The following is a 23856-nucleotide window of genomic DNA, read 5'->3' on the forward strand; positions in this document are numbered from 1 at the left end:
ACGTTCACTTCAAGGATACCTTGTTACTCATAAACAATTTGTTCTGGGCTTGCCAGCAGAACAGTGCGGGGGAGCACAGTTGTGTGAATCACCAGCTGGACAGCACTTTCTCTTTGTTTGGCTGGTCTTCTTCCATTCACTCCATGCCTGTTTGAGAAGCTGCTAATTGAAGTGATGTCATTCTGGAGTATTTTGTGTTTCAGGATTGTCTCTTCTAAATCTTTTTTCCCGATGACTCGTCTGTGATAAACCCTTAACCATCCTAGAAAGCCACAGAGATTGTGGTGATGCAGTGTGATCATCATGCTGGACAAGCCACATGGTAGCCCAGACTTCTGAAGACATCTAGAGAAATGGGACTTCATGCACATATGTCTAATGGTTGTCATTTATGTTGCCTTTGGGTTGTGTTCCCAAATTTCCTCAAGGATGACAGGCTTGTTGTCTCGGGTGCAGTTGGTGGCCCAGGAGATTAAAAAAAAAAAGAAAGAAAGAGAAAAAGTTACATGACCCAAATACCAAGTAAGCTGAGAAGCATTTAATACAGCCTGAGCTTTGTGCTCCTGAGTGCCATTCTGGGCCCCAAAGAAGAGAGAGGCTGAATTAACTTTAACTGCCTGTGAAGTGCAGTAATTCTGCCCAAACTCTGCCTCATGTCCTATTGCTGCTGTCAGCCCTGCTCTTTATTCTTGAAAATATTTTCCATTGATACTACTAACATTCAAAATTAATGGTAGTAGTTAATTTTGTTTTCCATTCACGTTCACTATTGGCATTCGAGTCCCAAAATGGAATCACTAATATTTCAAGAAACTCTCTCATTTCCAATTTCTCCTTTGATATTGCTGGGTACTAAGGTTTATATGGCTTGTCACTCAGTTTCAGCCATATTTTACTGAACAAAGTTATTCAGCATGTAATGTGTTCTCTTCAGTGTACCCAGCCTTGTAGGTCATAAAAAGATGCTTTAAGATTTGGCGCCACCCTCGAAGACCTTACAAAAGTTAATGTCCACGAAACAGAGGACAATTAAGGGCAAAATTGTGTGAAAGGGACTGTAAGATCAAAATGCTCTGCGAAAGGAAAATTCGGTGTGGACCCGGAAAGGTCTCAGAGACATCATCAAAAAGAAGGAGCTTAAGGATGCGTCAGCATTGAAAGCCTGAAAGAAAAAAGACAAAGCATAGAAATGAAAATAAGGATTAGGTTCATTGTAAGGAATAGAAAAAAAAGTAATCTGGTTGGCATGTAGGTTGCATTTCAGATCATCAAGGAGGTAGGGGAGCCATCTACCTACTAAGGAACCAGGAATTCAATTATAAAACTCTTAATCTAATAATGGCACTGTTAATCCAATTATGAAGCTGTAAATTTTAAAATGCCACCAGTGGTAAAGCTACCACAAATAAAGATGGAGCTCAAAGCAAAGATCTCCATTAAATTTCTAAAGCCGTCAAAGTAAGCCAACAGCTGTACGAAAAATTGTAGCGGGCACACTGACCACTAATGCAGTTTGTCATTGCCCAGGGCACCTGGATACCAAACCAAGGAGAGGAAAGATGGGTCAATATTACTTATTTGTTTTTTGTTTGTTTGTTTCATGTACGATTTCCTATAACATGTTCTGTTTTCTGTTTAATTTTTTAGGATGCTCCCTTAAAGCAAAGAAACACTCTCATCTTCTGATACCAGCTGTCTCAGATGGCTCCTGAGAACTCTTGAGCAAACGCATCTCTCCAAATGATTCCTGAATCTATCTTCATTCATTTATTGCTTCATTTATTTCTATCTATGAGACCTTTACCACACTCCAGATACTGTCCTTGGAACTGGGGATACAATACAGAATAAAACCCAAGTCCTCGTTCTCATGGAGTTTCCACTTTAGACAACAAAGAGATAAACGACAAATACATATTACGGCAGACAATAGTGTTATTGAGTAAAATAAAACAGGATGAGGGAGTTTGAGAACTGAGAGTGGGAATGAGCTCTTTTATTCTGCAAGGTGAGTGGAGGTCTTATTATGGAAAAACCCAAGGATGGCTGCTCGCTGCTCCAGAGCCAACACTAGAGAGACGAGTATTGGGCAGAAAGGAAAGATTGCTTCACTCAGGAAGCCGGCAGCCTGGGAAGACAGCCGACTAAGGTCCAGAGACCACACCTCCAAAGTTCCAGACTCAGCAGAAGAGTTTTAATTTTTAAAGGGGAGATAGAGGGGAGGAGAGTTCCAGGAAGCTGAGAGAGAAGCCTGTTGTTTCTTTAGCTGTAGATAACGCCTCTTCACATCAGACTCCTGGACGCCAGCAGCTGGTTGCTGCTACCTTATGGAGACATTCTTTTCTTCTGCAAAACAAGCTCGGAAACTCTCCTTGAGACCCTGAAGTTATCTCCTCCTGCTTGACAAATCAGGACATCAGCAACTTGTGACTGCATTCCTGAGAACAAAAGGAGTGAAGCAAGAAGAGAGATTAACATGTGAACAAAGGCCTAATGAAGAACTAAATCATTTAATTCCAGCTGCCAAAAATACTAGGGGCATTAAAATCACAAGGGATTTGGCACACAGTCTTATTGATGCAGTGATATTTAAGCAGAAACCCGAATAAGCCGAGGCAAGGATCCATATTAACCATCTGGAAAAAAGAACGTTTCAGGAAAACAGAAAAGTAAGTGCAAAGGCCCTGAGGCAGAAATACGCTCAACCTGTTCAAGGAACAGCAAAGAGGCCGATGTGCCCAGAATGAAGTGGAGAAGAGAGTAGAAGCAAATGAAATCGGACAGGAAGCCAAGGGCGATCATGGCAGACCACTAGACTATGGTAAGAAGGGCAGTAGACCGACCAGTTGAGAAGCTATAGCATTAAGTCAGGCAAGAGATGTTGGTGGCTCATACCACGGTGATAGTGCTGGTGTTAAGAATTGGTCAGATTCCAGATATATTTTACAGATAGATCCAAAAGAATTAGCTGATAGGTGGGAGATGGGATGAAAGAGGAAAAGAAGCCATGAAGAATCTAAGATTACTGACTTGAACGGCTGGAATAATGAAGCTACTATTCACTGGGCTGGGGAAGGGTTAAAAAACCAGGTTTGAAAGATGAAGTAGGGGAAGTTCAGGAGTTTGACGGTGGACACGTTAAGTTTTGGATGTCTAGTAGATATCCAGGTAGAAGCATCAAGTATGCAGCAGTAGGATAAATCAGTCTGGAGTTTAGGAAAGAGTTTGGGCCCGAGATAAAAATTTCGGAATTATCGGCTTGTGGATGTCTCTTAAAGACATGACATGGGATAAGATCCCCCTATGAGAGAATACGAATAGAGAAAGAAGAGGAACAGACAGAGCCCTGGGGAACTCAGATGTTCAAAGATTGTGGAGAGAAGGGGACACCAAGAAAGGAGAGCAATAACGCCATCCAAAAACGGCAGAACGCATACTGTCGCAGTCCTTAGCAAGGGTGAAATTCACACCAGCACCCATGGCCACTTCCTCGATCAGAGTAATAATTCCTACTCCCTGGGAATAAGCTTGCAGAGCTATTGGCTCTGCTCTCTGAGGCCTCCTTCCTCCTCCATAAAAAATAACCCACAATGCAGCTGAGTTCTCTTCTCAGCCTCTTTCCTTCCCATGGAAGGTCAGGGGTCCAAACACCTCTTTTTATTATTGGTACCGTTTGTCCCTTTCATTCCTAGCTGATACACTTTCTTTAAAAAGAAATCTATGAATCTTAAACATAGGCCTTCTGATTTTCAGAAATCCTACTGGACACACCTTTCAATCATTCTGTGGTCTCAACAAAGAATCTTAAAACCACACGCTTGAGACCTTTGCCCTAAGACCAAGCGGGAGCCCTGGATTCGGTCTTCGCCCTAAAGCCATTTCTGACATTGATAATTTTTTCCTGGATGAAAATGGGGATGAGAAACAGTTTATGTTTGAAGTCAGAAAGTCCTGGCTCCTTTATAGTTTCTCTAAACTGAGGTTGAAATTTAACAGAATTTTTTTTTAAGTTGATTTGTCTCTTCTCATATTTTGTCATATGTGGATAAAAGAAACTAGTTGGGCCTTCTGACATTCTGTCTGGAAATCTCCTTATCCAGATCCACAAGTCCAAAATAGATACACGTTCTATTTTCCACATTCTGCAGGCGACATTTTTGCTATACTTTTCACCACTACATGAGACAGGTCTTCTTTTCTCCAGCATTTTCATCACTGTTTTTTGACTCCTCACTAACCGCCTCCTTGAAACACTTTCAGCTTCTACCTACTACCTGGTCCCAAAGCTGATGCTACATGATTTGATATTTGGTTATGGAAGCATCCTACTTTCAGGTAACAAATTCTGTTCCAGATACACTGCAAGACAAAATATAGGAGCTGCTAGAAACTTCACATCATCACTCCGATCAACCTCTTCCAGATTCAAGGGTAGGGCACGTAGCTACCACCTCTTGATGGAAGTGCTGTCAAATAAACTGGCAGCATCTTTAATCTTCCACGGATGAGGAAACATGAAGGGGGAGCAGGTGTGAAGATGATAGTGCGATTCAGCATATCGAATTTGAGACAGAAAAGTTAATGTGTCAATTAAGCATTTGACTATGACTCTGGACCCCCAAAAGAGAGATCTGAGCTTGGGAGATAAATCTGGGAGCTCTGAAAATGAATACTATTACCTCCCAAACAGAGTTGCGGTGTAAGACGAGAAAGAGCTTCACATTGATGGTTGAGAAGTCCAATTCAGATCGTGGAGCAGCCGGCAGTGTAGACAGAGGAAGGATGTTGAGAAAGGTAGGAAAAAAACCAGGGCAGTGTGGGGTCATGAAAGTCAAAGAAAAAGAACAAGGTAAGAGAAACAGAGTGATCTAATGACTTGTGTGCTCTCTCCCATCAGACCCTGCTAGCTCGACGGAAAAGAACACATTCTAGAACAAATAAAAACAACATGCTTTTCTACCAGATTAAAATCACCAGCAAGATTGTAGACAGACTATGAAATTTGTTTTTGTAAAAATAAGGAAATAATGTAAATAACATAAATTTCTAAAGAAAAAAAATTTTAAATCCAATAAACTCGACAGCCATAACACTTATAGGCTGAGCAGAATGTAGTTCTAATAGGAACCATAAGCAGGAAAGAAGAAAAGCAGCATAAAACCAACGGCATGCTTGCAAACTCAACTTGCACACAGAGTCAGACATTTTGACATTTCATCCTCAGGTTTTTAAAGGGAAGGCAAGTCTTCCAGGAAAATACGATCCATCTTTTCACTAAGTATCAATCAAGTAAGAATGTTGTTGACAAGTAGAAATTTCCTTTTCAAACTGTGTTCACGAAACCGCGTTTTGTCAGGGATGGCCACCTGAGTGGTATTTTCGGACAAGTTCAAGCTGGCTCGCGTGGATTGGGCGTGAACAACGCGTTTTGCTTAAAATATTCTTCCATGTGAGTGTGACCTGTTCGCCCTCAGTCCAGCTCCGCCCGCCCTGGCTGTCACAACTTCACCTCGCCTCCTTCCTGGCCTCCTCGCTCCTTCAGCAGACACAACACATTGCTCATAAAACAAGAACGCCTGGAATCCTCGTTCTTTGCGATGCCCTGGAACCGTCTCTAGGGAGGACTGCCCTGCCGCGGAAGAAACTTACAATGCGTGACATTCGCTGCTTCATCGGCGTCCTCAGGGATTGGGGGTGGTTCATCTCTGGTAGGGAGATAACTGTAAAAGCACTTTTATATAGCTGTTAAAGAATTTCTGAAGCTCTGAAGGAAATGCCGGCAAAATCTTCCATGTTTAATATTAAAGCCAACTTCGTATTGCTTTGCTGGCATATCTATCAGGGCAGATGTCACCTCCTCCAGGCTGGTCATCTCTGAAATAGTCCAAGGAAGATCATAAAGTCCTGCCAGTGACGAAGTATAAAAATGTGGAGAAATAGGATAAAAGAGAAATATTCAGAGAGAGGTAAAATGTATAGAATTCCAGGAAGGCATCAGGAAATAGTACAATTTTTTCCCAGAAGATTGATTTGAATTTTGGAAAAGTCTTCTGATTGCCCAGAGTTTATGCAAATCCAAGTTCTGAATGTTTTTGAGGTCTGCCCTATCAATCATAATATATAATAGAAAGAACTAATTATCTTAGAACTGTGCAGCTGCATGCAGCCTTTAGATTGACATGAGTTCAAAGAGGAAAGCAGATGTGTAAAGCAGAAATGATGCCAGATATGTACTTTGGAGCATTAAGAAATATTTGATTTGATGAAAGGGTCTTATTCAATAATAATTTTCCATCTCTCAACCATGGCAATGGGATTAATATATATGAGTCTGTCAACTAAGTTTTTCATTGTATTCGTTATTTTTCCATTTGGGGCTTAATAGACAGGAAATTGCAGTGTTGTGGTTTTTTTACCCTCTTTGGAGCTTGTGTAGATTTTGTAAATCCCAAATGGAAGACACTCAGAAAAACAAATCCGAGAAAGGTGCCTCTGCTATTGTCAATTGCAACATTTTATTCTCCTTTTAGCAGAACTGAGAATAACGTGGCTCCTTTCAATTTGCTGAAAGTCGTCTCGTAATTTTTTTAGTTAAACGTTTGAGGTTTGTACACAGGTTTTTAAGACAGCAACTGTTTGTCAACGTCACGATTTAAGTAACCTTTCTGGATGCCCTGGAGGGCTAGCCCAGATTTTGGGGGTTTGGAAAAGCCCAAAGCCAAAAATGCAAAATTCCAGCGTGACTCTGGAAAAGGCCCAGACATCGACATATCTTTACTGACGCCCAGCCTTCTGTCAGAACCATTTCACTTGGATATAGTCTAATTAAAAACTGTCCACAGCAAAAATGACTGGAAAAAAATACATCGAAATGTGAATAGTCATCATTTGTAAGTGGGAGGGCTATGTGTGATTTTTGATCCTTTTTCCAAATTCGCTTCTTTTTTCTAAATTTTCTACAATAGGAGTGACATGGTGTTGAACTGAGATAAACTAAATATTTTTAAATGTTCTACTGAAATGTTACCTCACACCTAACAAGATGTCAGCTCCTTTATAAAGTGAACACATTAGCTTAGTAAGTGGTTAGAACTTTTAAGGGAATTTTGAATTCTTTAGTACTCCTGGAAATATTTATTGATACGATGACAGGAAAACCTATGGCTCCCTGATCTTCATTTGTGGGGTATGAGCTTTTTTATTTTTTCTACCAATCGATAATAAGATTTTTCTTCTTTACCTTGTATGTTGACATTAGGGCCCAGAGTTAGTGATTTATTTTCCTTAATATGAATAAACTGTAGCTATGTCCTGGCACATTCTGATTGCCAGATGCAGAGATACCAAACTGGGGGGTAATGAATTATGGGACGTCGTCAGGGGAGAGATGAGACTGGCCCTCCTGGATTCAGTCTAATCCAGATGTGATCATGTAACATGAGCCCTGGAGATTCGAACTGGTGGAGGAAATGTGGGAGCAGGGCAGCTGGTAAAAACTCTAGTCTGGAAGAGAGCACTCATCATCAATAGAAGAAGTGAGGGAAGAGAACAGGTCTTCAGCATCTCTGCAACCAAAGGCCAGATTGGCAGAATTTTGGACCATCTCCCTATAGCAAAGGACAGTGGGACAGTAAAGCTTCAACGTACCCAGTACTACTGCATCAACAAATGCTGAAAAAAATAATGCGTGGCAATCAAACCATCTGCTATATTTTGAGCCCTTACTCTCTATGCCAGGCATTGTGCTAAATGCTTCACATTCCATATCCCATTTAGTACCCACAAGTCTAGAGCAGGTGCTAGGACCCAATTTTTTTCAGGGGAACCTGAGGCTCAGGGTGGTGAGGTAACTCGCCGAAGATCGCACATACAGTAAATGGCAGAACTGGCATCTGAACCCAGATCTGCATGACTTCAAAGCCAGTGCTTTCCCATGTTATAATACATTGCCTCCTAATATCTGTTTCACATAGTAATGTAGATCTGGCTTTGATCTACATTACTGCGGTGTAAGTAGAAAAGATATGACTTCTATCCCATATGCAAGAGCACAGATGGCAGAGAGATGGAGCACCTCCTCAAGGCCACAGACCTAGAAACCAGCGGAGATGGGGCACCAAACTAGAATTCCTGACTTCTCCCCGCAGACCCGCATTTTAATCCATAACACACTGTCTGCAATTTCTCATTTCATCACCAAAATGTTTTTGTGTGGCAGTGAAAGTTATGTATTTTCTACCAACCGAACAGGAAAAATAATGACCCATGCAAAACACACTCTGGATGTTAATAATCCTGCCAGGACAAGAAATTAACCTCTCCTCACAAAGGGACAAAATGTGCAAACTCTGATCACCACAGGAGTTAGATCGGCATCTTATCCTAAGAATAAATTTCATTAGTTACTTCATCTATGGATTTTCTGTGAAAATCTTGAGCCTATGAATTATGAGCAATAAAGCCCTGTGAGTTGCCTGGGATGAATTCCTTTTTAGCTTTAATTGTAACCACCAGGGTGATAGAAACACTCTTTAATGATGTAGCTGCAACCTGTTTTTCTATGTGTTTGAACCCAAGTACTTTTTGACTGAATACTCTCTCCTGCAGATCTGCTTTGAAGGAAGAAAGGATGTAGGATGGGTTAAAGTTCTGTATTGATCAGTTATTGCCACATTAATGCTGGAAACCAACCTCTTCAAAACCAAGTGGCTTAGAGCAACACACTTTTATTCCCATGCTTATAAGCCTGCAGGTCATCTGTGGTTCTGATGATCAGAATGGACTTGGCTGGGCAGCTCTGCTTCAGAGGTATGACATATGTGGTTACACCATACCCAGAGCCGAACCTGGGCCCATGAGAAATGCCAAAACGAAGTGAAACAACTACATTCTCTTCTTCATCCTAAAATTCTACTCCACACAGAGGAAGTAATAAGCATCCGAGCCATGGATATCAGAGAGAAAAAAATAATGAGTAAAATATTGTCAACTTGGAAGCCTATCCAAACTGATTAGGATGATAGAGATGAAAATGAATGTTAGTGATTTTTTTCCACGTTGAAATACTCTGCTGTGATTATGTTTTGTTTTGCATAATGAAAGGATAGCAACTATTCTCGTGGTCTGAGTGTAGACTTGCATGTTTCGAATATCAGCATTCATAATTTATGATCAACTGATTTACACTACTTCATTGAAGTAAACGGAAAATGTTCTTCATTAAAAATAAATTCCTAACACATGAAAGTTTTATCTTCTCTATTTCCATGTTCAGTTCTTAATAGTCATTGGCTAAGTATTGCTGCAATGTCAAATTTCGAATTCTGATACATTTTTATGTCTTTTCACTCAACTCTGAATATATATCCCATGTCTGGGAATATTATGACAAGAATAAAACACTGAAATACAAAATGAAGCTGTTTTAGATGCTTAACAAGAAAACATGGAAATCCAAATACTCTGGTAAATTTCAATAAATTATAATTCGAGTTTACTCCCGATACGAAAACCTTGCTTGCCAATTTGAGCTGAAATTACACGAAGATCCACCTTGCACTGTCACCATCTACTTAACTCAGTCCTGTTGTCTGTCTGTTTTGACCCCCTGGGATCCACAATGTTTCTTTTAGTACATTTTTAGTTTATCCATCACCCATCATGGTATGCAGCTCCAGGCCTTGCAAGGTACCCTGACTTCCAGGATGATATTGATCTGGATTTAGCCTCCCAGGAAAGTCTGTGTTTACAGGGAGGAGAACTCTAGGAACAGTGACATCATCACAGACACTGGACAAGGAGAGAGTCAAGTGTTAGCTTTAATGGCCAGCTTCAATCAGAGCATTTTTATCTGTATCGGTGTTTATATGGTAGTTATATATACTATCTCATTTGAAAATGGAGTTCTCCCATTCTTGAATTCCTTTTGAAAAGCACCAGCTTATTACAGGCTCAGAAAATAAGAGACAATGACAACATTCTCCGATGGGCTTTTTTTATGGAGTTCTGGGAAAGCTCACTTTCTAGATCTATCTGTACACATGTACCCACAATCTTCCACATTTAATTCTAGCTGTACTTGTCAAAGGGGGTGCACAGTGTTGCATCTGCAGTCAATAAATTTGTGTCTCCCTTGAGTCAAATTAATTAATTACAGAAATTTTGTGAGAGGCAAACCGGTTATTGGGGAGATCACATCATTTTGTTCTGTATCAGGATCTGCCCATAGGCTCTGTACTCATTCCTTTGAGATTTGGGTAAATAGCAAGAGAACAACACTGCCTCCAATGGGCATCTCACACAGCTATAGGGAAAGAATCTGTAGATACCTTTTCTTCTTCTTATTTATACCTTCATGAGTCCCTGTATAATTTTAGTACAGTGATTCTCCCACTTACACGTGATTTTGCAATCCGTGGTTTCCGTTACCTGTGGTCAACTGTGGTCCCCAAATATTAAATGAAAAATCCAGAAATAAATCATTCATAAGTTTTAAATTGAATGCCATTCTGAGCAGTGTGATGAAATCTCATGCTGTCCCAACTGGGAAGTGGGTCATTCCTTTGTCCAATATCTGCATGCTGTAGGCGCTCCCTGACCTTTGGTTATCAGATCGAGTGTCATGGTATTGCAGAGCTTGTCATCCTTATTTTACTTAATAATGGCCCCACAGTGGAAGGGTAGTGATGCTGGTGATTCAGACATGCCAAGGAAAGGCCGTGAAGTGCTTCCTTCAAGTGAAAAGGTGAAAGTTCTTAATTTAATAAGGAAAGAAAAAAATCATATGCTGAGCTTACTCAGTTCTATGGTAAGAATGAGCCTTTTATCCATTAAATTGCCTAATTTATAAATTAAACTTTATCATTGGTATTATATAAGGAAAAAACACAGTATATATAGGGTTTGATGCTATCTGCAGTTTCAAGCGTCCACTGGGGGTCTTGGAATGCACCCTCTGTGGATAAGGGGGGACTGCTGCAGCTATTAAACACATTGATGTTATTTGAGAACATATTTCATATTGTTATTTAGAATACTCTGGGAAGAAAAAAACCCCTCTCCTGCAGCACACAAAAGAAGGTGATAAGTAAGCAAAAGCACTGGAGACCGTGAATTCTCAAGGAGCTTTAATATTGATTAATTCACATAACATTTGCAAACACTTTGATATGAAAGGAAATCCTACTAAAGCAACTGAAATGATTAAATTATGAGAAAAAAAAAAAAGCAGACGACTCTCAGTACCACGTGTTCTGTCTTTTAAGTGTCAATTGGTTAGTTATCTGCATCGCAAGCCAGGCTGGTCCCACCCACCCCTACTGCTGGCTGAGCCACGGAATTTTCCTACATGTGTCTGTTGACTCAGACGTCTCTCTCCTCGTCCTTGCCTTAGCCTTTTGCTTTAATTTCTTCAACCCGTGACTTCAATTCTTGTCTCTTTGTCTACTAGCCTGAATTAAAACTGTTCATTTCAGTGTAAAGAATAATTTATTCTAAAAAAGCTAAACCAAAAAAACAAACATACAATGATCCTTCTTCTTAAGGAAGATTTTTAGAGAAGTTGGAAATGAAACAAAATGCCACATATTTTACTGTCATTCGCCTACACTGAAGTTCCGTAACAATCGGCCGAATCTCTAAATCCCTCGATGAACTTTTGTCTGTTCTTTACGGTAAAGTTGGTCAGAGAGTTACTATCAGTTATGAAGCCCTGACCACTCACCCTTCGAGTCTCAACTCAAATATCATTTTTCTATAAAACGTTCCCAAACTCCCTGCCTAGATTAGGTCCTCCAGCAATGTATGCATTCACAACACTCTAAATTGCCCTTAATTCATATCCTGCAGCTTTAATGACCTATTTCTTTTTCTTCAATAAACAATGTCCAGGAGAGTTGAGAATGCCTTGGTCACTAGCCACATCCTCAGGCCGAGCACTCTGCAGTGAACATTTTGATAAAGGTGAATAAATACAGCACACTGCATGTGGCACTGAGAATGCCAGGCTCTAAAGCTGTCCTAGGGAGTTCGTTGTCTAGTTGGACATGCAGGACAAATAAATACATAAATGCAAGCATTATAAAATAAAGAATAATCAAATGTATAATACATTTTTTAAAAACTGAATTTTTAGTGAAGTCTATAAGGGGAGTGAGGACTGTGGCTTGGGATGGCCAAGCCAGATTTTATAAAAAAAAAAAAATAATGAGGACAACCACCAAGTGGAGAGTGAGTCTTCCCTAGCAGGAGAGAGTGTGAACCAAGGTGAAGAAGCTCATGCATAACCGATTCTACGGACACATCTGTACTTTTTATTTCATTCCATACGATGCCAAAGGCAATAACGGATTGTTTTCCTTCTCTCTCACTCTCTTTCTTTTTTTTTTTTTTTTTTACCGGAATAAGAAGCAGGTAGGATCGATAGCTTATATACTTTCTAAACAAAGAAACAATAAATCCGTGAAGCGGGAAGACAAAGGCTGAGGCAGGAAATTGGGGGATGATGACTAGGAAGTACATGGGAAACCAATGGGAGACAAAGGTTGTTTTAGTATGTTTGTTTGTGCAGGTCCATTTGGGCACTGACACCCTGATTCGAGTGAGGAGAATGTTCTTTCATTCCTGGTGCAGGAAGCGCACCTTTCTCATGGGAAATCTTATGCCCTGCCTTTAAGTAGAATGGGGCCCGCCCTGTGTCTTTGCTTTCTCAGGCGCCTTCTGCTCTAAATAGTCAATATTATTTATGCCAAAGCGGCCTCATTTGAGGTGGTATGTTCTGAATCCCTTCAGAGGAAAGAAGGGATAGAGACCAGGCCAATAGGACCTGATGTCTGACTAGATAAAGAGGTAAAGGAGGGAAGAGAGTACCTTAGAGATGCCCAGTTTGAAGGAATGTAAAGAATAGTAGAGGTGTGTGTGCATGTGTGTGTGTGTGTGTGAGAGAGAGAGAGAGAGAGAGAGAGAGAGAGAGAGAGAGAGCGAGCTTGCCTTGAGGAAGGTAGCACACGTTGAGTGTGAAGAGACCACAGCCCAGCCCAGCTAGGAGAAACATCTTGCATACAATGTGATCATGAGGCTCAGTTTGTGCTGAAGAATTTGATTTGGAGGACAACTGTTTATAGATGTTTTGCCAACCTGGAGAACTTATAGAAGAGAGTCTTTAGACGAAGAAGAAAAATAGTAACATACTGGCTTTGCCAATAAATTTAAAAGACAATAGGAATATTCAGTTCTCTCATGGAGTCATCAAAAATGATGCTGACCTTTCTGGGTCACAATTTGCACACCCCATCAGCGATTTCTAACCTTACTGACGAATCTGAAATATGAATATAGTTTAATATTTTAATATTACTTACTACCGACTTCAGATGTTGAAGACAAAAATTCAATGAATAAACACGATTCATGTTTAAACAAAACAGATCACCAAGGCCAGTGTAACGACAATTAAGGCACAAGTTTCATGCTCTCTTTTAGTGTAAAAGAAGGATTCTTATAAGATGTGGGCTTTGGTTGCATCACCTACCCTGTGCAAAAGAAAATTGGCCTTGGCTTTTAGAATTGAAGATGGAAGCGTGTGGAAAGCGGGCCAAATAGCTACAAAGTGTCGGCACTGTAAAAACAGTTCCACAGTTTTTTCCAACGGTGTTGCCTTCGAGTCATCTGGGATGCAGCGTCGTAGCAGTTGGGTATGTTTTCACTTGGATGTGTTGTGGATTCTTCAAAAAATGAGCAAATAGTCAGCAACTGCGTAGCCAGCTATTAAATTGCTCCAATTTTTATTGCTGAAATGTTGACCTTCTGTGAATGTGCCAGAAACAATGATGAGACTGCAGGTTGAAATCGGTCTGCCAAGTCCCACCTCATTAGGCTCCCATCTGATTTTAGCGTATTGGCCCCAAACTCTGCAGCCTGCCTTCGTCCAATACAGGAAGCCCTCCTGACACTTGGCGATGGGCGGTGGGAGCCATATTGAGAAAGCCAGGAGTCTGACCAGATGGTAGCTCGCTCTTGGACTTCTTCAGAGATTTATTTTCTCTATGAAGCCGACAGAATTGGGCAAGTCCTCCAAGCACATGGCCTTTTTTGTATACTCATTATACGAGGGAGCACGGGCTAGTCTTTTGGCAGCTGAGGATTTGGCAGGCTGGCAAGGGCATGTGGCTCAGAGACTCATGGGCCCTTCAGACACAAAGCAATTCTTGCAGTTTACAAAGTTCCTAGGTGGGGGTGGGAGTGGAGGTGGGATGGGGGACACGAAATGATTCATTACAAGCACCTAAAGGCTTTCTGGAAATGTGACCAGATATAGAGTGAGACACGATATTTAAGTCTTTCGAAAGTGCATAAATGATGATTGGGCCTTATAGAAATGTGTATTGATTTCCACATTTCTCAGAATCAGCCCAGACTCCATGGTTTTCAAAGTGAGAGTAGAAACCTTTCTTGTTATTTTATAATTATTATTTCCATATTTTCTTGTAAAGAAAAGATAACAAGAGCACTAAAGGGGAATATGTTTCCATTACCCCAATTTTTAATTTACTATTTTAAAAAACCAGCTTCATTGAGATATAATTCATATATCATACTAGTCACCCATTTAAAGTGTACAATCATGGTGTTTATTATATTAAACTATTAATTTCCTTTAACTATGGTAAGAGTATATATAACATAACTTGCCATTTTGACTATTTTAAAATATACAACTCAGTGGCATTAATTACATTCGCAACGTTGTACGGCCATCATCACTATTTCCAAAAGGCTTTCGTCACTCTGAACAGAAACTCTGTAACCATTACGCAAAAATTCCCCAATCTCTTCTCTTACAAGCCCCTGATAACCTCTAATCTACTTTCTATATCTATGAATTCACCACTCTAGATATTTCATATAAGTGAAATTATAAAATATTTACCCTTTTGTGTGTGGCTTATTTCACTCAGTGTAATGTTTTCTAGATCCGTGCATGTTATAGGATGTATCAGGACTTCACTCTTTTTTATGGCTGAATAATATTCCATCGTGTGTGTGTATCACATTTGTTTATCCATTCATCTGGTGATGGATATTTGGGTTTTTCCCCATGTTTTGGCTATTGTGTTAAGTCGACTTTTGTCAATAGAATGACATTTCAAAGAGGAGAATGTGTGCCCAGGTACATGTTGCATTCAGCAGCACAAAATTGTGACTACCTTAAAATTGTAAATGCTCTAAGATCAGGCATCTCATGGTAAGCTGCCTACGGCCCAGCATCAGCAAGCACTGGTTGGAATGAATTGCATATACACAAAAATCTCACTAGTAAAAGCATCAGAAAAGGTTTTTTAAAGAAAAGTGATCTCTAGAGTCACATTTTATGCAAGATGTGAAAATTCCTGCAGTATAAACTATTAAAACATTTTGGTTAAAATATTTTTTAAATTTTTCATGTGAAAACTCAGAAAAACACATTAATGAATGATCAGAAACAATTGTTTAGCTTTTGGCGAAAAGCGCCTTCAGTGTCCATACAACTTAAAACTTATTACCAAGTGATAAAGTCTGATATACATAATCATAGAAATAGAAGTATAAAATAACAGAGAAACATAATTAAATTAAAAGAGAATTTAAAATATGACAGAATATTTAAAAATACCCACATTTAAAATTACTATACATAATGATCATCGATCTAAATTAACCATGGGCTTATTACATGCCAAGGTCTTCCTCTGTATCTGCTCACTAACAAAAATTTAATAGATCTATTTGTAATAAAATATAATTGACTTGTAAAAGGTCCAGAGAAGACAAGTGAAATGATGAGATTTGTGGAGGGCATGTTGATGAAGACAAACAAAAAAATTTAGAACCGCAGTTGCGAAGGTAAATACTGAATAAGGCTATTTTTTTTTTCATGTAAAAAAATTGCAAAAAGGAAAAAACGATAGGGAAGAAGAACAATAGCTAGTTCATCAGATCCTGGGACATTAGTGCAAGGAGGAAATTCTTCAATGCTCAGTGAGGAAAGTCGAAAGTTAATATTAAAGCTATAACTCTTCATAGTGCAATGTGAACTTGTGTTATAGAGTCTAAACATGAAAAGGAAAATGAAATGATTTAAGTAAACTAAAAAATTAACTAGTTCATAATATAAGAGGACAATTAGTGGATGGTGAGATTTTCCTTACCTTTATAGGGATGGCATGCAGTGAAACAAACACATGTATCTTCCGGAAACACATATTCTGGTCTCTCACAACTTAGAAAGCTGAGCTGGGTAAGGACAAGCAAAGTCTACTCCTCTGATTCTTATGCTCTTATGTTTAAGGATAGCTCCAGAGATGAGAACTGAGTGCAGACTAATGAGAAATATTAAACAGAGTGTATACTCTTAAAGGGAAAGGACTGCTTTCTCCCCAAGAGCTTAACACCATGTCTGACGAGAATCTGAGTGACTGTACAGAAAGCTATTCAACTACATTCTCCTTAATCATTAACTCTAAGAGAATAGGTAAAGAAATCTAAGCATCTCAGAGAAACAATGGGAGAAAATTCTGAAACCATACAGATTCTGAAAATGCATCTACATGACACTATCACACTCTTAAAGTTGCTAGAAAAGAAAGTAATTTTTACAAGAGTATCTTTTTGTTTGAAAAGAAAACTATGAATGCATCTTATACTTTATATTTATTATTAAAGTATCACTGTTATAATCATAATTCTATAATTCTTTCATAACTTTGCTTTCATGTGAAATGAGTTGGACCGTAGAGCTCATCATTTCTAAGTTGTTTTTTTTTTTTTTTCAAAATTAAAAGCTGAATCCAAGTTGAAGAAATGTGATCTCAGTGAAATCGGGCTAATTTGTAGTGATCGTTTTCTTTGGCAAAAACATATCATCAGTTCATATGTAGTTTGGATCAAGATTCATCTGGTTTCATGGAAGTTCTAACAACTGCATCTAAAATGGGAAATAAGCCAGGATTTTATCAGGACAATAAACAAATTAGATCAGTAAAATAAAAATAATTCTTTATCAGGAAGTCACCACTCATCCTAAAATGTTCCATCTGGAGTTACAAGAATAAACAGATGACTCCAGTAATTTAGTGATAAAATGATAAAATGACTTAATTTGATTCAGAAACTACTGCTCTTTATCTGCTCAGGCACAGATGCAATAGGTGCTTCCAATTATGTAACTGGGATCAGAACTCATTCTTCTTTCCAGTAAAAATAAAATAAAATAAAATAAAAATAAAGTCAATGTCTCTCTTCTATAGGTGCCACTTTCAACTACTTCTTCTAGAAATTGCGCCTTGGTGAAAACGCTGAGTATGCTTCAGTTGAAGTGCTTTATCAGAAAGCACATGATCCCGTTATTCAATAGCTTAACACCTAAATCACACTGTCTACTCATGGGCCAAATGTCCGAAACATCAGGAAACCTATGATACAAGAGAAGAATCCCGTTTTTCTCCCTATGCCTGGCACATAGAGTAATTGGTATGCAAATGTCATGTCATCTATAAGGGAGCCGTGGACCTAGTTTAGGCTGCATCACTAGGAGACCAATAATTTTGATGAAATGTATTATTTTAAAATCAAAGCATCCGGATGTTTTTGAAGTGGACCCAAGCAGCTCTACATGACTTGTCAGAAATTTTTTCTTTTTCGTACGGCTGTTCTGACATTGGGCAGACCAAGATACTTGTTAAATTGCACTTGCTTCTGAGAATGCTTCTTAAGTAAGATCAAACTTTTCTATTTTCTTCTACAAATGAATTTAGGCAAACTAGTTTGATTTCCCTCCAAATTGTAGCTTTCATTATTTTTTTTTAACTGACCATTTTTAGTCCTACACAGAATTCACCATTCAATTTGTCTGAATTTTCATTCTTTGATTCAGGAGGTTGATGAAGCCAGTACTTCTCAAAATTTATGTGCATTCAAACAACTTGAAGATCATGGGGAAAAGTATATTCTGATTCAGTAGGTCTGGCGTGGGCCTCGAGATTCTGACATGCTGACGCTGGAGGTCTGAGGACCATGTTTTGTACGGCAAAGTTAAGCAACTATTATTTAACTCATCAATTTTAACACTTAGGTCAACTCTAAAACATTCTTAGAGCGCCACTGAAATTCTACATTTTTATGTTCTAAAATATCCATATTTCCACTTAGAAACTGTTTCTAACTCTGCCTAGATCATTCTGTGTGCTCTCCCTTTCTTCAGGTCACAAAAATCAGACCGTGCCTTTGAAGACCATGTAGAAACCAAATAAGATCACCCAAATATAGAGAAATATCTTCAAGTAAACAAAAATTTTATATTTCAAAAAGCTTTGTATATAAAGAGTGAAAGTTGTTTTCTGCTTTGGAAAGCTTCTTATCAAAAGGAATGACAGTGATTACATTTTTCAAAGGTCAAGAGATTTATTTGCCTTGGGTTTCTACAGCTGAGAGGTTTCATTACTGTTTCGTGGAGTGTTGAGCTCTTGGTCTTTGAAATGGAACATCCACTGTTGCAAATATTTATCTCAAGCATCACAGTTTTTTACAGGTAAGTTTCTAGCTGAGAAAGTTTGTGAAATGCTGGCTAGCTGGTTAGGGACATTGCTACATGTGTAGATAGAAGGGTTTGGAAAGAAACCTGTGAGAAGCAAAAATAATGATGTATAATACATCAGACAAGCTTTTAATAAAGTAAATGGAAAATATAAAAAATTTAATAAATTAAACTAGTTGCTAAAGTTAATTATAGATTTCTCAAAAGTTACATATTAGCTGACATTCTAATCAAATAAATTTTAAGTGGAAAACATACTGGAAATGTAAGTGAGGCAGAACATGCAAAAATTCAATTGGATTAAATATAGAAACCATATCTACTCTCATACTCAAGTCTTAAAATTCCACGGATAAGATTTCTTTTGTATTAAAATTCAAAACTTCTACATAGAGTGAATAGACTACAGAAAGATAGATATTGCTAGACAGGCAAAGCAAAAATAGTTGAAGCAGTTAAATACACATCATACTGATTTCTCAAATTCTATTCAAAATCGGAAACGTGTTATTTGCAGATATTAAATTATCTGATTTTATTTAGGATAAAGTACTTCTATAAATAAAAAAACAGTAATTTGTTAATTGTAATTTGGTTTTACATATAGTCATTTTAATTTCATTGAGTAGGTTTATTAATTTGGAAGACAAATAATATTATGTATTTGTTCTGTTCATATTGAATAATTTAGATCAATGGATTTGATGAGTGCTGGTGACAAATAATATTCCATAGTGCAGAAATTTTAAAATAATGGAAAAATTTACCAACGTTCTCTACAACTTCTTAAGAACTAGATTTTAATGTTAAGCTAAACTATCTCTGTGGCTAGAGAATTGCTATCTGAATGTAATGATACCATTAATTGTATAACATGGTGAAGAACGAGAAGAGAAAAATTATAATTTGGACAATAATAGAAAGATTAAAGATGGTAATAGACACAATGGCGATAATCCCAAAAGGCAATGCCTTGTGGCTCCTATTCCCGAGAAATCCTTATTTCTAATTAGATTTGGCAGTAGGTGTACGAAGGGAATGCCCTTAATACAATGAATCTCTAAAAAGGTCCCTTCCACTGTAAACGTCGAAATGGTAATCACATGTGATAAGAGGATAGAGGCACGTTGTGCTTTATTTTTTTAAGATCTGTTTTTCCAAATGTTCACAGAACTTATTTTTGGTTGTTTTGGCCTTGGCTGCTGTTTTAAATCAGCAGAAGATTTCCTCCTTGTGATGCCAAAATTCCATTTAGTAGAAATTTCGGGATTACTCTCATGCTATGGCTCTTGGCAGGAAGAGGATTTGTTTAACTAATAATGATTTTGCTACAGTTAAAACAACGTTTTCACAGCTCTACTATGAAATTCAACAGAACACTGGAAATATTTGCAGAGACTTCGCATTAAATAATCACCTTGAAACAAGTTTAAATCTTTTCATCCAAGAAGTATTGCTGCTCAACTCTTCATGGCCACCGACCATGGCAAGCACGTGTAACCGATTTAGGTTTGTTTAAGTTACCTGGGTAGTAGCTCCTGTGTTTCTGGGCTCTCTACTCTGTGGCCCTTTTCTCAGGCTCACATCCATTTAAAAGAAAAATACCCTAAAAATGACTTTATTGTGGCACAATTTCCATATCTGTACCTTAATTTAGTAAAGGCATCCTCTTGTTGATTCAATTCTTTTTTCTCATTCTTTACTTTATCCCTCCACTGGCCTCTTCTGTATCTCAAATATCTTTTTGCCTTTGCTTCTCTCACTTCAGTATCATAAAATATACAATTTAACAGAAGACCCCAACATTTCATCTACACTGAGAGTAAGTGAAACAAGCCAGACACATACACACAGGTATGCACGTGACTCTTTAGCAACATATCTCTGTTGCTGTTCTCCTTGAGGCTTTCCATTTTTAGCTGCTAATTAGTTTTAAGTAGTCAGAGATAAATTAATTTCCCTTCGAGGCCACCCTCCACTTAGTTTAATTTAAAAAGGATTTATTGAGTGCTATGTCCCAGGTACTGTGCTAGGAACAGGAGGTATAGAGATTGGGCTGACACAGTCCTGACCCACGAGAGACTCACAGAATAATAGAGAAAACCAAAATTTTACCAAGAGCCTGATTTATTTAGAATAGACAAGTGTATAGAACTCTTCCTTCATGCAATTTTCATTCATATGTGAGCTCTTCCTTCCTGCCTTCCTTCCTTCCTTCCTTCCTTCCTTCCTTCCTTCCTTCATTTGTATATAGTGAACAGGAAAGATAAGGTCTCTGCCTTTGGGAGTTGGGAGCTGAACAAAGACTGCCCCCATGAGCCCGCATCCCCGAGCGTGTGTGCATACGCATGCGTAGAGGCTATACAGGTATTGACTCAATAAGGGCTTTATTTTTAAAGGCCACATTTGATTTTGCCATCACACACACACACACACACACACACACACACACACACACACACACACACAGACACACAGCTGGCAAGATTTGTGAATGCTGTTCCATGCTATGCTGTGAATGTGCCCTTGACATAGGGCTCGATATAATCCCTGTATTTTTCATTTAAAACACTTCCCCGGGGAATATTTTATTAACTACCACTCTACCTGCATCTGATTATTGAGGCAAGCAGGACATTCTTTGAAAAAGATGTCTTACGGTATCAACTACCCCTGGGAAAACCTCGAACCTCTGCATTTAGCTATTATCGGAGGAGGCCAACGATCAAGCTCGCTAGAGTGACGTAGGCACAATACAGGCAAAAAGAAATCTCTGTGTGTGAGAGTTTTCAACAGAAATGGCTTGATGAGATAACATTATAAAGGAGATTTGTCAATATTTTCTTACATTGATAAGCAGTTACTTTGACTTAGGTCAAGTATACAGATTCCTTAGGCATTTGGAAGAAAAGAATCGTTGATAGAGGATGAAGAGTGAACCCTTTTAAAAGAGTTCATAGTCTGCTTGAACAAGGGAAAAAGGAGCTTAAAAAAATTTATTCGTAGAGCTGTGAAAAGCTTGAGCCTCTTCAAAACTGGTTTGTAAATGTCTTAGAAAAGGGCGTGTGTGCTAATTTCCTGTTTCGATAGAGAAAAAGTTGAGGACTTATTATGAGAGTAGGAGTGAAATGGAGAAGAAATTTGAATAACGAGAATGAGGAAAGAAAAAGAGAATATCCAATCAGAATCCCAGCAAGTTATTCGCAGAAAGCAACAAACAAATTCTACAGATTATATGGAAGGCAAAAGACTTAGAGTAGCCAACATAATACTTATAAATAAGAACCAAATCAGAGGACTGACACTACCCGGTTTCAAGTCTTACTATGAAACTAGAGTAATCAAGACAGTGCGGTATTGACAGAAGAATAGACAAATTGATCAGTGAAACAGATAGAAAGGCCAGAAATAGACTCACACGAATATAGTCAACTGAGTGTTGACCAAGGAGCAAAGGTAATTCAATAGAAAAATAATTATCTTTTCAATAAATGGTACTGGAACAACTAGACATCCACAGACCTTATGCCCTTCATTAAAAATTAACTAAAAATGGATCATACACATAAATGCAAAATGAAAAACTATAAAACTCCAGGAGGACAAATGAGAAAATCTAGGTGACCTAGGGTTTAGTGATGACTTTTAGATAAAACATCAAAGCAAAATCTGTGACAGAAAAAACTGATAAGAAAGACTTTATTAGCATTAAACACTTTTGCTCTGTGAAAGACACTGCTAAGAGAATGAGAAGACAAGCCATGGATTTGGAAAAAAAAATATTTGCAAAATACATATCCAATAAAGGACTTGTATCCAAAATATACAAAGACCTCTTAAAAGTCGACAATAGGAAAATAAACAACCCGATTTAAAATGGGCTAAAGATCTGAACAGACACCAAAGAAAATATACAAATGGCTTCAATAAGCTTATGAAAGATGTTCAACATCATATGTTAGGGAATTGTGAAATAAAACAACATTAAGATACCACAACACACCTATTAGAATGGTCGAAATCCAAAACATTGACAACACCAAATACTGGTGAGAACAGTGAACAGCTGGAACTCTCATTCAATATTGGTGGGAATGCAAAATGGTAGACAACTTAGAAGAAGATCCGGCAGGAGATTCTCAGTAATTTCTATTTAATTTTTCTATAATTCTAAAACATCTTTAAAAACCAAAGTATATTAAAAAAAAGAACAAAACTATTTCTGAAACAAAAATTACATAAAAGTACAAAAAAATGAAAAGAAAAATAGAAGCAAAAGCCTACCCTTTAAAAAAAATCATAGAGCGAAAAACAAAAAGGGAAGTAAAATTGTCAACAGAATTTAAATGTTTTTTAATAGGATTGTGATTTTTAAATGCAGAAACAGAAACAACAAATCCAAGATGAAAAGTTCTGTGGAATTCAATCCCACATTACTTTTATAGCCAAATCCCATCAGGATCTCAAAATTACATGGTTATGCCCTATATTCCAAAAATTCATTTGTCTATTTTGGTATATGCAGTATCTGTATTCAACTCTAGTTGATATTATAGTAATTAGCAGTCCAGGACATGAGCCAACCTAATTTAATTAAAGTTTCTCAGGGAACCATCATTATGAATTAATATTTAATGTATTATATGATGCAAAGTTTAAAAAAAAAAACAACAACCAGAATTACAATTCCACATTGTAATAATCTCCAACATCTTCATGAAATTTGAAGAAATGTTATTTTCCTGCTACATTGGCATATTGGGAAATGTAAATGGGAAATTGCAGATAATGTTCTGAAGATTCAGTAATAAACAGCTATTTATAAATATTGGCAAAATGACACAGTGTTTAAGCAGCCAAATATACTCCCTATGAATGAGTGTAACGCCACAGAGGAAAATTAGGTTGGCCCAGAATGCTCAGAAGTACTATAGTTACTGTTTTGTTTTTGGAGAATTCGTCGGGTATTTGTTGCTATAATTTAGGGTAGTATTAATTTTGGGCAGTTAAAACTCTCGTTTTAAAGACCTACTCGGTTATTATTTATGATGAGGTCTGTTAAGATAAATTTTTTAAGTTAAATTATGGATGGTGCAAATAAAATAGTAGTATTAAATCTCAAGTAAAACTGTAGTATTAAATCTGCCCTCCTTCTTTGGGACGAGGAATACTTTGTGCTCCAAAAGGCAGCAGTAGCAGCAAATTAAAGTATGTGGGGTCAACCATTTCACTTCCTGGATACCTAAGCATACCTAAGAAGCTTTCTTTCTACCCTGACAAAGACAAAA

At 38.0% G+C, this 23856-nt stretch overlaps 1 long non-coding RNA gene across 1 annotated transcript; it reads right to left on the reverse strand.

Moving 5' to 3' along the window:
- Positions 1–1966: 1966 nt before the first annotated feature.
- Positions 1967–16435, reverse strand: LOC111742532. Its single transcript, XR_002781364.1, has 2 exons — positions 16185–16435; positions 1967–2438 (listed from the first exon to the last, which is right to left on the reverse strand). It is a non-coding gene; the product is annotated as an uncharacterized LOC111742532 (long non-coding RNA).
- Between the last annotated feature and the right edge of the window lie 7421 nt (positions 16436–23856).

The sequence above is a fragment of the Pteropus vampyrus genome, unplaced genomic scaffold, assembly GCF_000151845.1.
Source record: "Pteropus vampyrus isolate Shadow unplaced genomic scaffold, Pvam_2.0 Scaffold96, whole genome shotgun sequence".
NCBI classification, from domain to species: domain Eukaryota; kingdom Metazoa; phylum Chordata; class Mammalia; order Chiroptera; family Pteropodidae; genus Pteropus; species Pteropus vampyrus.